This window comes from Apodemus sylvaticus, unplaced genomic scaffold (assembly GCF_947179515.1).
Source record: "Apodemus sylvaticus unplaced genomic scaffold, mApoSyl1.1 scaffold_175, whole genome shotgun sequence".
NCBI classification, from domain to species: domain Eukaryota; kingdom Metazoa; phylum Chordata; class Mammalia; order Rodentia; family Muridae; genus Apodemus; species Apodemus sylvaticus.
This window is the reverse complement of record NW_026263452.1, coordinates 72,345-86,722: the sequence shown is the minus strand read 5'-3', so window position 1 is coordinate 86,722 and position 14,378 is coordinate 72,345. Positions and strand designations below refer to the sequence as shown.

At 40.2% G+C, this 14,378-nt stretch overlaps 1 protein-coding gene across 49 annotated transcripts in view; it reads right to left on the bottom strand.

The window, feature by feature from the left end:
* The window catches only part of LOC127676254 (zinc finger protein basonuclin-2-like), a 191,812-nt gene extending 178,331 nt beyond the window's left edge, over positions 1–13,481 (bottom strand). For all 49 annotated transcript variants that reach the window (XR_007975763.1, XR_007975798.1, XR_007975794.1 and 46 more), the window contains exon 1: positions 13,166–13,481. The gene's annotated coding sequence lies outside the window, so the exon portion shown is untranslated. The remainder of the gene's footprint in view (positions 1–13,165) is intronic.
* Between the last annotated feature and the right edge of the window lie 897 nt (positions 13,482–14,378).

Sequence of the window (14,378 nt, the reverse complement as noted above, 5' to 3'; positions counted from 1 at the left end):
AAGGTTTGGTTGTTACTAGTTTCTTGCTATTCTAAATTTCTGCCAAGTAATTAGAATAGAAAATGAACTATTTTCAAGTTTTTTAATTGAAGCTATGGGGGTTAGAGTAGTCATAGCCTCTAACAAAAATAAGATTAAAACCATACATCTTTGATGCCCCCCCCCACACACACACACCTCTTCCAAGTAGAATGGACAAATGTAATCTGACTCTAGACAGTGAGCTTGGGGACTTGATCCAAATCACCCTCCTTCTAATTTGGCAAGAATACCTTAGTAAATTAGCAAACTGCATATAAATTTACAAAAGGTATTCCTATATCTTCATATCATCCAAAAGAAAAGCATTATTGGAATCCTCACTGCATAGACAATGAGTGGAAAGTTCAGAGGTTAGATGCACTATCCCCAGGAACACATTTCACAGGTTACAAAACAAATTTACCCACTCAAAACATTAGGCTTCTACACATCTTTCCAAGTAACTATAATACAGGACAGCTTACATGAGTTCTAACCAGGAGTAATATCCAAAATTGATTATCTCTTTGGCGTTCATCACACAGTAGGCATTGTTTATTTTACATACTCCACTAAACTACAGACGTGACAAAGGCATTCTAAAATTCCCCCTCAATGCTGCCTACCATGTAAGTCTGTTTCCTTTACATAAGTACATTGATTAGCAATATAAATACAAGTAAATATAATAAATTTATAGATACATATGTATGCATATAATATATAAAAGACCTATGTCGTAATAATCACAGTAATGGTAAGTTAAAATACATCAGTTTAAAACATTCTGTCTTTGGTGATCAGAAACCCTATGGATATAGGATCTGTGGCTATATACACTACCAATCTAAACATCAAATGGCTGTGTGTGACAGCTAGCTTGTTCAGACAATGCTTCATTTGACAATGGACCATGAGAACACGGTGGTCCCACAGACTGACATGAAGCAATTTTTATAAAATGATCTAATGTACACATAGTTGAAAAAGAAAAAAAAAGAAACTGAAGGACAAGAAAACAAAGGCCTTATTGTTGGAGCAAAATATTGATGGTAAATTATCTGCTTACAAATAAATCTATGATTAAAAAGAAGAAGAAGAGAGAAACCAGAAAAACTACTACAGACACATTTGTGCCTGAGGAGGAGGCAGTCCTCAGAAGGGCTTGAGAGACGGTGCTAAGCAAATGGGCATCTCCATCTTGTCACACCCACGGACGACTTTCCAGGATGACAAGATATAATCCTGACATTGTTTAGACTTCAGCTCTTATATTAATTTTTAATCAGAAAAAGGTTTTAAATGAAAAATGTCTTGACAACAGTCAAATAATCTTGTACAATGTATCCATATATTAATCTAAGTATAAGATTCAAACATTTAAAAGTAAGTTTTATAAAATGCAAAGATTCAGTAACTTGATTAATTACTAAAGAACTACCCAGTACTCCCAGAGCTCCCAGGACTAAACCACCAACCAAAGAGTACACATGGAGGGACCCAGGGCTCCAGATGCATATGTAGCTGAGGATGGCTTGTTGGACACCAAAGGGAGAAGAGCCCTTGGTCCTGAGAAGGTGAGATGCCCTAGTATAGGGGATCTATACTTCCAGGACAGGGAAGAGGGAGTGTGTGGGTTGGTGAGCAGGGGGAGGGGGGAAGGGTTAGGGAGTTTTGAGGGAAAGCAGAACCAGGAATGGGGACATTAGAAATGTAAATAAAGAATACAACTAATTAAAAAACCAAACTAAGTGCAGAGGGCTTACAAAGTCTACAGTAGTTTGTTATAATGGCCCAGGTCCTCAAAGTCACACACCATTCACTCACCAACTCACCCACGGCTTTAGGTTTGTAAACTCCACTCATAGAAGTGCACCCTATGTATGCTTGATTTTCAGCATTTCTACTGTGTTCTTTTTGTATCTTTTCTGTGTTCAGATGTTTTTAAATATAAAAATATTTGACTACAATATGCAGAACAGAAATACGCTGTATAGTCTTGTGACTTAGGAGCAAGATAATGTATCACATAACCTTAAGGAATAGGCCACACCATCTAGGACTGTGAAGACTATTCAGTGATGTTCACATAACAATTCAATCTAAATGTCCTGGCATGTTCCTGAGGTTTAGCGACATGAGAACACAAATAACACCACACCTCTCTTTGTCACTGAATGAAACCAAGGCACCAGGATCTACAAACAGAACAAGCAACATCTTCTTTGGTGTATAAAAATTAACTTCATCACACATACTATTTTTCTTATTTCCACTCTGTATAATTATACACAACCTGAAAGGTGTGCTAAAAAGAAAGAAGTCAGCCATAATCCCAGAAATGAGAGCTGCTGAGATCTGCTTTTCCTCCTAGCCATTTCCTCTGATAGACTATTCAAAATACTTCCCTTCCCACAGAAAGATGGAATACTATCATGATGGACAGTAATAAGATAGATAACACAGACTAGAAGAAATGGATTTCGTTGCACTTACAGCATTGGTTCAAACTCCTAACTAAAGAAACAAGGTAAACTGGAGGATCTATGTATTAAACTCCTTTGGAAAACTAAGAAAGGAGGCAACCTAACTACTCAAGTGTGACACCCATAAAACAAGAATAAATAAGAATCTACAGTGAGTACAGAGAGGTACCCCCTGTTGGAATTGGTTTTGTTCCTCAAAACCATTTTTTTACTTTCTATTTTAGCATTGAAACTATAAACTCTTAATTATTTTATCAATGAGAAACTTAGCTCAGTCCCAAAAGTGGGGGTGGGCATAAAAAGTCCTCTTTTTCTAAGGCAACCCCCCCTATATATGGGTCATGACCCACAGCTGGGAGCTGCTGAGCTGGGGATTAGGTGTTTACATGCAGCCTTACCAGTCTTGCTGGGTCCAGCATTTTCTGAATGTGCCCCCAGTCCTCCTTTTAGGAATAGTAATGCATATCTGTGCCACTGCATGCTGAAATTAATACACATTTAGAATTCACAGGGTCTTATTGAGACTGTGGAAGATTATGGGAGCCTCTGAAATAGGATTAAATACACTTTGCATTATAATAATGGCCTCTTAGCCTTTGGAGCCTGGGTGTGGAATGTAGTGGTTTGAATGAGAATGATTCCCATAGGCTCAAATATCAGAACCCTGGTGGTGACTTTACAGCTATACCTTACCAGGGGCAGGCTCTGAGACTTGCATGTAGACTAGCCTCAATTCCAGTTCACTCTCTCTGTTCATGTTTGGGGCTTAACAAGTGATCTCCCAGCTCCCTTCCATGATGGTCTCATCCTTCTGGAGGCACAAGCCAAAATAATCTCTTCCATAAATTCCCTTGGTCATAGTATTTTATTCCAGCAGCAGAAAAGTAAATAATACAGGCTATAAATAATCAAAGATTAAAACAATTTTTACTTAATCTTAAAAAATTCATGATAAAATTGGGCACCAAAAAAGTAAAATGTACGCACAGTCTGTGCTGCACTAACTATTGCAGCCGGTGTCCCTCTTCCTGCGTGGCAGAACTGCTGCTCCAGCTTCTGGACTCAGCCACAACCAAGAAAAGGCAAGACAGTAAACAACAGTTACAGCTCCTGCCACACAATTTACTTAAAACCCCCGACAGATTTACAAGTGCAATCTCAGTTTTTAACCCTAAAATAATTAGGCTTCACTGTTTTGATTATTTTGTCTTTGATGTAAAACTATAGGTGACAACAATGGTATGTGCTGTCCAAACTGCAAACAACTTGTTTTTAACAGATTATTAAAATAGTACACATTCACTGTGTTTTTTCAAAATTTAGAGACATAGAAAGAAAATGTTTTACTATATACAGATGATACCATGTACTAGATACTTGTGCAATGTTCCTAATTCTCAGTATTATCAGCAATGCTGAGATAAACTAAAATACGTTAAATTGTTCTATGCAAAATATCTACTTCCTCAGGACAAAATTCTTGACAGTAAAATGAACTTTAAGGGTTACAGTTTATGAACACTGAAAACACAGAGTTGGTGTATAAAGTCACATCATACCTGAAACCATATCATAAACTAAAAAGAAAATAATTATCTAGACATGTAACTGTCTTTATTCATTAAAACACACCCATTTTCCCCGTCATCATTCTCAGATTGCTTCCTCCAACAGCACTGCCTCGTGGTGGGTAGAAAAAATTAAGTCAATTTGATATCATAATGTACTCTTCGTTGATATTTATCAAGGGAAATGGGAAATTTGAAAATTCAAATGTCCAATTAATGGAAGACAAAAGGTTAATGCCAAGTAAATTTTGTCAAATGCATTATTTTCAGGATGCTTTATCAGTACAATCTGTCCAGAGAACTTCCTCCCTACAGGTTAAGCCTCATATTTAAACACATTTCAACCTTTCAACTGGGTGAGTGAGGTCTATAGAGAATGAATCCTTGCCCTCCTGAATAACAACACTTAACATTCACTTTGCATAAATCATCAATAAATCAAATTAACAGTCACTTACTTGTTACCACTAATTAGCTAAACAATCTACTAAAATATCCCCTTTGGAGCGTTTGTAGAAAGATACAGAGAGGAGGGGATATATTCTATGGTGATGTGGTGAGGTATGGGAGAATGGGGTGCCTCAGCGGGCCCATGCCAAGGCATCCCTTCCCCCTGAGGACCAGCCACATGATGGTATAGTATAGAGTTTATTAAGGGCATGGGGAGGGGAGTTAAGAGAGTGGTAGAGCCAGAGAAAAAGACAGTAGAGAAGTAGAGTAGAGATGTAGAGGCCAGCCATGGCACGTGGAGGGGGGGGAAGGCAATGAGAGAAGGGAAAAAGGGAAGCAGGAAAAGAGCAAGGGAGGAGCAAGAGACCAAGAAGGCAAGAGAGCAAAGAGGGGGCAACCAGCCTCTTTTATAGTGGGTCAGGCCTACCTGGCTATTGCCAGGTAACTATGGGGTGGAGTTTAGACAGAATGCTAACATCCTTCATCAACTGACAGAAAATGGCTCTTAAACTAGGTCATACTAGCCACTCAAGAAAACACACACAGTATAACACATCTGCCATACAAACTGCACCCCGTAAGAAGTTCATTAAAAGAACACACCACAAGGGACTGATTATCATGATAACAAATGTAATACATGAGGCTGAAATATAATACAGCAAGGGGGTATTACTGCACACCCATGCCAAGATGTGCTCTTAAGAAATAACTACATGCAAGAGGTCAGGTGTAAGGAGGTTTACTGGGAGACTGCAGAGGGGTGAGGACCTGCAGACTGGGTAGAGGCAGACAAGAGCAGAGCCATGGGGGCAGATAAGGGAAGAGGGGGCCAGAGGACAGAAAACACTGGCAGAACTAAACTGTACCATACAACACCAGGATTACCAAATGCTGACACGTCTCTAGCTTCAGGCTTAGGGACTAACTAGTAAGCTCATTATTAGATCAAAAGAGGCACAAAGTCAAATTTTTCTAGCCACAACTTAGACTATCACTGCATTACATTTCATAAATTAATACAATATTTACACTGCTTTTGGTAATTATGCATGTTTATATCAAAGATTATTATATAAAGCATTAAATACCCTATCAAAGTCAAATTAGCTTTTATAAGATTTATAAGAATCTTTAACACTTAAAACATATTTTATCCACACACATGACTCTTTAGTTTTTGAAATGACCTTTGATTTGGTTTCTCTTTCTGAAATTTGTATTAATGACATATTATATACATGAAATATGGCTAAAGACACACAGAAGTTGTCAGCTAAGTCATAGGAGTAAAAAAGAAAATTTAAATGTTTTAGGAGCGTATGGAAAAGGCCCTGAGAATGAATTACTAATTCTGCAAACAGAAGAGTTTTGCTTTCAAATTTGTTCCAGGCAGGTATGAGGATGTTCAATGATGTATTCATTACAAGCCCAGAACTGCCATATGTTTCTCTTAAATTCTCCCTAAGTAGCTTATTTGCCAGTCCTGAAGACTTTATCACTTAAGAGTCAGAGAAATTCCTATTAGAAAATTACTGGTTCCAAGAAACACTGAATCTATACACCTACTTTTAAAAGCAAATGACTTGAGAATTCTGCTAATGTGTATGTCACAGTCATTAATGTAACTGAATAAGAATGTCCCCACAGACTCAAATATTTGGACACTTAGCTGGTGGTACTCTTTGGAAGGGATAAACAGATGGAGCCTTGCTGGAGGAAGTGAGTCCCCAGAGGTCAGCTTTGAGAGGTTAAAGACTGTTGCCATATTCAGTCTGCTTTCTCTGCTTCACACTTTGTGCCTGCAGATGTGAGCTCTCTGCATTCTACTCCAGCTGCCATGCCTGCTGCTTGCTGCATTGCTGCCCATCATGATGTCTATTAAACTATAAGCAAAGTTCCTTTCTCATGGGAAAGGGAGCAGGAAGGTCGCTTCCTCAGGTTTGCAGCTTGCTTGGGAGAACATCCGGTTCTCTGCGTGAGGAAGTGTCTCCTCTGTCTTGGTAGGCTGAGAATGACAAAGACCCTAGGTTGCCTGGAAACCAGCAAGCTGGGAGCAATCTCCTCATGCCATTTCTCTACAGATAATGAAATATATCTTCAAATTTAAAGCCAGGGATGGGGTATTACACCTATAATTTCAGTGTCTGGGAGGTAGAATGAGGAGAATCAGGAGTTCAAGGATAGCTTCATTTGCATAATGAGCTCAGGACCAGGCTAGACTACAGAAACAGTATCCGTTCTGAATAAATAAATAAATAAATAAATAAATAAATAAATAAATAAATAAGAAATTAAAAATAGTAATTCATTTGATTGCTCATTTAAGAGCACCTATGCTCACCAAGGTTTCTGCTGTGAAAAGCTAGTGAGAAAATTCTTATTGATGGTGTAATGAGGAGGGTAGACAGGTCTGATACTCAGATAGATGCTTAGACTATAGATATGGATCAGGAGTGCAGTACTTGCCTGTCTTTCAAGAGGCTGTGAGCTTGGTGTCTATATTGAAGGAAAAACAACACCAAGCAAAGCCCACAAGAAACTAAAACTGTTTTCTATACAAAATTGTCCCAATCAAAGACACCTCCCAAGTAATGGAAATTAGTCAAGTATCAGCAGAGAACAAAATTTACAAAGATCTGCTACTTCTCCCCAAATGGGATTCTTTCCACTCTGAGACCAATCTGTCAACTCCAGAGGAGTGGCTGAAGAGTAGCCATGTTTTTAACAAACACCATACTAAAAGAATGAGGACTGCAGTCTACAAATCTTCCAAATATTCTGATCTCTATATAAAGGGTTAGTATCTTAGAAATAAGAACAAACTAGAAGTAAACAAATCAAGTTTTCCAGAAATTAAACCCCACCTCACTTTAGTTTATCTGTGAAGTGGACTGAAGTAACTGGCAAGAAGCAACTGTAAGACCAACTATATTCCATGTAGCAGCTATCCCTGGTGGTCAACTTGACTATATCTGGAATGAACTCTGGCCTGGATCTTGGCTTAGAGATCTTGAGACACAGTGGCTATGAATCCCAGAAGATTTTGACAGGGAAATCTCTAAGTTCAAAGTCATCAGGGAGCAGGGCAGTGGTGGTACACACCTGTAATCCCAGCACTCTGGGAGGCAGAGGCAGGCGGATTTCTGAGTTTGAGGCCAGCCTGGTCTACAAAGTGAGTTCCAGGACAGCCTGGGCTACACAGAGAAACCCTGTCTTGAAAAACCAAATCCCCCCCCACCCAAAAAAATAAGGAACACATTTGTAAAATGTTAACATCTGATGTTGGGTATTGGTTCTAATGCTTATTTCAGCTCCCCAAAAAGCTGCACTGCCAGATCTGAGGGTCCCTTCCCCCACCCTCCGCCCTCCCCCGGTTAGAATGAGTAATAAAAAGTTGCCATACAGCCAAGGGCTGGGCAGAAAGACAGGGGCAGACTTAAATTTCAAGTGCAAGGGAAGGAGAGAGGGGGGAGGAAGAGAAGGATCAGATTTAAGAACTGAAAGAGGGAAAGCATCCTACACTGTAGGTGGAAAGTGAATGCAACCCTATGGGAAGAGGGCACAGAAGATGACAGGCAGCAAAGATACAACATAGATTTAAAATGCATTAAACCAGGGATACTGGAGGGAAATGTGTGCTACCCATCAGCAGGCTTATAAATGTCCAGCTATTGAGCTTAGTTAAGACATATCAAAATTAGCTAGTGTGTGTGTGTGTTTGTGTGTGTGTGTGTGTGTCTGGTGTGTCTTTCATTTACCAATCAAGAGAACTCTTGGGCAGGTGCAGTGACTTCACTACATGTCAGAAGCCAAAGCAGTTTAATTAATTCAGTCTAGTGCATTGAGGTCCCAAGAGAGTTTCACATTAACCTGGACACAGGGGATACAGAGCCCAGTCAGCCAATACACAGTTTAGTCAAAGTTTCAACTTTTTTTAAAGACAAAGCAGAATAAGATTTTCCCAGTTTCTAGTTCTCACCAGCTGCTCTTTCCTTAGCAATAGCATATCTCGGTTCAAAGTGACCCAAACCTCCTTGCAGCTTGAGAAATTTGTCAGCAGTCCAACTCTGAGATGTGTTAGATGTGTTGTCTAATTAAGCTATAAACAACGTTACTTTCTCATGAAAAAAAAAATGAGCATGAAGCCACTTCCTCAGGTCTGCAGCTTGCTTGGCAGAACACCAGGATCCTCTGCTTCAGGAAGTGCACCTCCTCGGTATCTCAGTATGCTGAGAGTGACAGAACCATCCTAGGGTGCCTTGCAGCTAGCAAGGTAGGAGCATTATCATGCCATTTCTCCACAGTAAAGTAAAATACTTTCTACTGTGATCCCTAGAGATTGGCCTGTGGTCCTGAATGCCCTCTGTGGATTAGCTGCCTACGTTTGGACTACAACAGGCAAAGTCTCAATATTGTTGGCACTGTATTCACAGTCTTTTTCAGCAGCCTAGCCTGTGCCCTAATAAACTTAAGAACACTTAATAATTTTAGTACTAGTAATTTATTCCCCATTTTGGCTACATAATTCAGACTGTGCCTAAAAGGGAAAAATGAAACAAAGTATATTCTTAGTAATCTCAGATGTAAGAATGATGGAGTTTAGAGAATTATCCAACCCTTGTTGTATAACTAACCCTTCAAGAAATTTCTGTTAAATCTTGAGTGTGATTAAGCAAGACTAAGTCAGAAAGCAACATTCTGGTTCCCTTTTATACTAGGCTCAAGTACAATCATATACAATACACACATCAATCACAGACATTTTTTGTCCTCCTGCTCTCATGGAAAGCCTTGAGTCAGATACTCAGTCCAAACATAAGAAGCCAATTACAATAATAATAATAACAACAATAATAAAACCTGGTTTGGTGGCACACACTTGTGCCAGGGAGAAAGAGACTCCATGTCCTCCCTAGCCAGCCATCTGAGCCTACCTGTCCAATTCAAAGCCAATCAAAAATCCTGTTTTACAAAAAACAGTGAATGGCACCTGAACAATGACATCCAAGGCTGTCCTCTGGTCTCCACATGCAAGCTCACATGTGCAGGGCCACAGGACCAAATTAACGTGTAAAAGGATTTTCATCCACTGCAGTAAGAGAGCTCAATAAGGTAAAGGTTCTTGCAGCCAAGTCTGATATAACCAGTTCAATACCTGGGACCTCCATTATTGAGGTTTGGTCTGTTGCTATGTATTGTCCCAGAGACAAGAAAGTGCACAGGTAGATCCAAGTGAGGCTATGTGACCTTGCCTCCAAATTATTTCTGATTGGTGAATAGAGATGACAACAGTCAATAGCTGGGCAGAAGAAACACATGCAGGCAGGGTTTAGCATTCCAGGACTTCCAGCATCAGAGAAGAACCACAAGGGGGAAGACACCATGGGTTAGGTGAGTCGTAAAATAAAAACCACGTGGGTTGGCTACCTGTAAATAAGAGCAGTCCAAATGAAACATGGCACATTCTGTCATGGGGTTAGTATTGGGAAATAGACAACAGCGAGAGGTGCACAATCTACCCAGCTCTTGTGCTGATTAAGGTTAATTGTACATAGAAAGGTTGTGTGTATATTTTATCTGAGAACTAAGTGGTCAAAGGCAGGGCAAAAACCTGAGTTGGGATTAAATAATTTCTACAACATCCACATATACAACTCCTGCCCACCCCAACATACACAAATAATAAATGTAATTTTAAAGGGAGTTAAAGCACTTGTTAGTAAGCATGAAGATCCACGTTCGATCACCAGAACCCATGTGGTAGGACGATAACCTGCCCAGTCACTATCCTCTGGCCTCCATAAATGCACACTAACACACACTTACGAACACAGAATAAATTAATGTAATCATTAATTAATTAATTAATTAATTAAAGGTTTTTTCACATCATCTCTTGTTGGCCCAGACTCACTTCTGTCTTTGGTTTACATAGCTCGCTTCCCCACATCTACCTCTCCTTATCTCATGCCTATCATGCTTGCATGTGTTTCTCCTCCCTAATCTCCATGTTTAAATCTATATTAAACTCTTTATAAACTACTGTTCTGGGGACTAGACGGATGGTCCCCAGGTTAAAAGAACTTACTGCGCAATCATGAGGCCTGGAGTCCAAATTCCAGCATCCTGTAAATACCCATGAGTATAGCTTCCAGGAAACAGACATTGTCTTAGGCAGAAATAATGAAAAACTGCCAGTGATTTGGAGGAAAAAACACTTAAAATGTATGGCAAAAATGAAAAACTCTGTTCGTTTAAAATGTAGCCCACAAAAGAGTTAGGACCTGGGTTATGAATGAAAGGGAAGTAAGTGAAAATCCCAGTTCCTTTCCTACCATGTAACCCAACCAAGTACCATTATTATCTCTACACATCTGTTTCTTGCTGAGTGTGCCAAATTTATATGCTGCTTCTCAATATCAAAAGGGAAACCACTTAGCAAAGAGTCGTGGAAATAGTCCATACATAGCAATTTACCAATTATTAAATTTTGGAACAAATGTTAAAAAGACAAGTAGTGTTTCATGTTTATTTTTAACTGACAGGCACAAGGCTTAGAATCCTGAATTAAAGTTGAGAGGGCTGGAGAGATGGCTCAGCGGTTAAGAGCACTGACTGCTCTTCCAGAGGTCCTGAGTTCAATTCCTAGCAACCACATGGTGGCTCGCAACCATCTGTAATGAGATCTGATGCTCTCTTCTGGTGTTTCTGAAGACAGTTACAGTGTATTCATATACATAAAATAAATAAATCTTTTAAAAAAAAGTTGAGACTGAGATATAAAAGGAATTACAAAAAGCCATTTTGCCCAGGACAAATGCTAAGTAAAAATATCTAGTACTATGGAAATATAATTGACATAGGCACAATCATAAGTTTATTAGAATAATTTGATGCATCATCTCAAAGTTTTTATTATTACAAAGATATGGTTTCATTTTCATAAACGATAAAGAGAAAAACAACATAGTAAAAAAAGAGAGCAAAGGTAGGAATGTAGAATATTACTAGGTTGCTTTATTTTCCAACTTAAGAACCAAAATACAACACAGGAAAAACTCCTCGTACAAAAATGGTAGAAAACATCACACTAAAGATAATAAAACACCTCTTGTTCCTGAACACTTCAAAAAACAGACTTCCCTTAGATCTTCGAGATTTCCTGTCTGGAAACAAGAAGCCCCAGTAAGTTATTTCATCACCACAATCCTATTTCCAACGTCAAAGCAAAACCTAGGAAAGCTACTCTGGTGGCTTTCTCATTCTCAGAACTTTATTTAATTCTAGACATACAGAGAAACTACTTAAAAAGTCAGATAAATTCTGATAGGCAACAAAATTTCACTCAAAAAAACAAAATATAAAAACGAATTCTATTTTGTCTTATGACAACAATAAAAAATGTTGTCAGAAGACAGGCAATGGTAACACACCGTTTATTCCAGCACTGTGGAGACAGAAGTAAGTAGCCAGATCACTTGACTTGGAAACCAGCCTGATATATAGGCTACTTGGGAAAACCCAGGGTTTCCTGAAGTACCTGCTCTGCAAGCATGAGGACCTAAGTTCAAATCCTTATGCACATAAAATCTGGTGCAGGGCTGCACATTTCTTTCTAACTCCAACTCTTTGTCTCACAAGAGACAGGTCCTGGGAGTTTGCCAGTCAAGCTGAAATACAAGCTCCAGGTTCAGTGAGAAATTAAGGTAGAGACAACTGGAAGACATTGACCTCAGACCTCTGATCTCTACACAAAGCATGGGAAACTCAGGCCTCTGTTCTTTAACATGGGTTAACTCAGTTACTCACTGTAGGGCTACAGAGTAGGTAATACTATAGTCATCACACACAGCTGAATATAATGAAGCTCCAGAAGTCACTAACCGGTCCATGGCCATGCAGTCAGTCAACAGGAGCAGGCAGGATCTGAACTGAAGATGTCAAAGTGTTCGAATCATCTACAGCATTCATTTAGTTAGCAATTTTTACAAAGAGCCTATCAGGTGCCAGACACAGTTCTAAGTACTAGGGATAAAATTATGAATAAATCTAATGAGATCTTTACCCTGTAATTAGTAAGAGAGAGCCAACAATTCTAATGGAAATAATTAACAAGTGTAAAGTGTATCTAATAATAAATAAGGATGAGAAAGAGAAAAAAATGTTTAATGCTAAACAAAAGAGTCAAATGACAAAGAGAGGGAGACTTGCTTCTCTTTTAGGAACCAGGAGAAGTTCTCTCAAGTAAAGAACAGCAATAGAAGTCAAGAACAACTGCCACCAACCAGAAATGGTGACCCCTACATCTGCCAGGGTAGCATCCTAAAGCCCAATAGTGAGAGTCATGGGGTAAGGCTGACGTTAGGTTGGAAGCTGCCCTGGTGGCCGGGAGAAGCAGCTTAGATTCAATTTTGTGTGTAACCCAGGGCTTTTGGAGGATTTGAGCACAAATAGTTCAATCCAAGTTCTTTTTAAAAACATCATTCTTACTGTTATGTGAGGAACAGCAAGCTGGAGAACTGCATCTGGGGTGCGGGGAGACTGGGGGAGGAGAGGGAGGGAGCCCTGCCAGGATCTGCAAAAGCCTGAGGAGCGACCAAGCACAGAACAAACAGGAAATGAATGGCCAGGACTGACCTGCGCTGGAGGAAGGAGGCTTCGCTGGCGCTGGCGGCGGGACTCAGAAGCAGATCCGTGGGCGGGCGCACAAGTCAGCGAACTACGCAGCACGGGTAGCAGGGCCGGGGTGGCCGTGCAGTCGCGGCGGAGGGGGAACCGGAGGTCACGGGTTACACAATTCTGCAGCCTGAGCTGCAAGAGCGGCGCAGGGGATCGAGGTCTCCAGGGTCAGCGCCATTCCCCATACCCACCGCACCTGGGCGTTGGCAGGCACCGCGCCGCACCCCTAGTTCCTTTGCTCAGCTCAGCCTCCGGCTTCACGATGGCTCCGCCCCGCTCCTCGCCTCCCCCACATCCCTCTAGCGCGCCCCGCCCCATCCTGCCTCTGACCTGCCTGCTGGGTGAGAGCTGACACTTTCAGTAGACACAGTGCATGGGAGCTGCTAGCACAGAGAGCAAAGAGACCCAGTCAAGGTCTTTCTCCCGAGTTGGGGGTGACATAGCCTCGGTGGTAAATTGCTGGCTGGCAAAGGAGGCCTCTGTGATATCAGACCTGAGACTCCATTGTTATTACAATAGTCTTTACAGTTGGAATATTCAAACTCCTCTCCCAACCAACTCCTTTCCCAAAGTTCAACACATTCTTTCCTCCACCTTAGAGACTTGAAAGTGTTTGCAATCACTTAAACAATCAGTACTGTTTTCAAAACTGACTTTGCAAACCTGAGGTGTTTCCCCCAGAAAAAACAGGAGATACTCAAATAAAATCGCTCTCATTCTCCCTCCTTCATAAATTCAACTTCAATATCCCATCCCATCCCTAAAAAGCAGCATGGTTCTCTGGACCCACAACTGAAAATCTAGAAACAGCTTAATTTCAGGAGTAACAGACAAGAGCTCCTAGTTGCCTTACCAGCAGGTCATGTCCTGAAATGTAACAGTGAAGAAAAAAAAGAAAATGAAGATTTGGGGGAATGATATTTTAAAAATTGTCTCTACACAGCTGTTATTTCCACTAAGAAAAATGAAAAAACTGTATTTTTAAGGCTGAGAAAAGCTTGTTCCACCACAGTTCACAAAAATTCATTCTAACCAATAGTTAGTCACAGCATACATTCTGTCCACCACTCACTTTACTACATCTTTTGTGCCAATGGACAAACAGGTCGATTCCCAGTGTTCAAAGCACATTTAGTGTGGTGAGAGAGGCAACAGCTGCAGGATAAGTTCA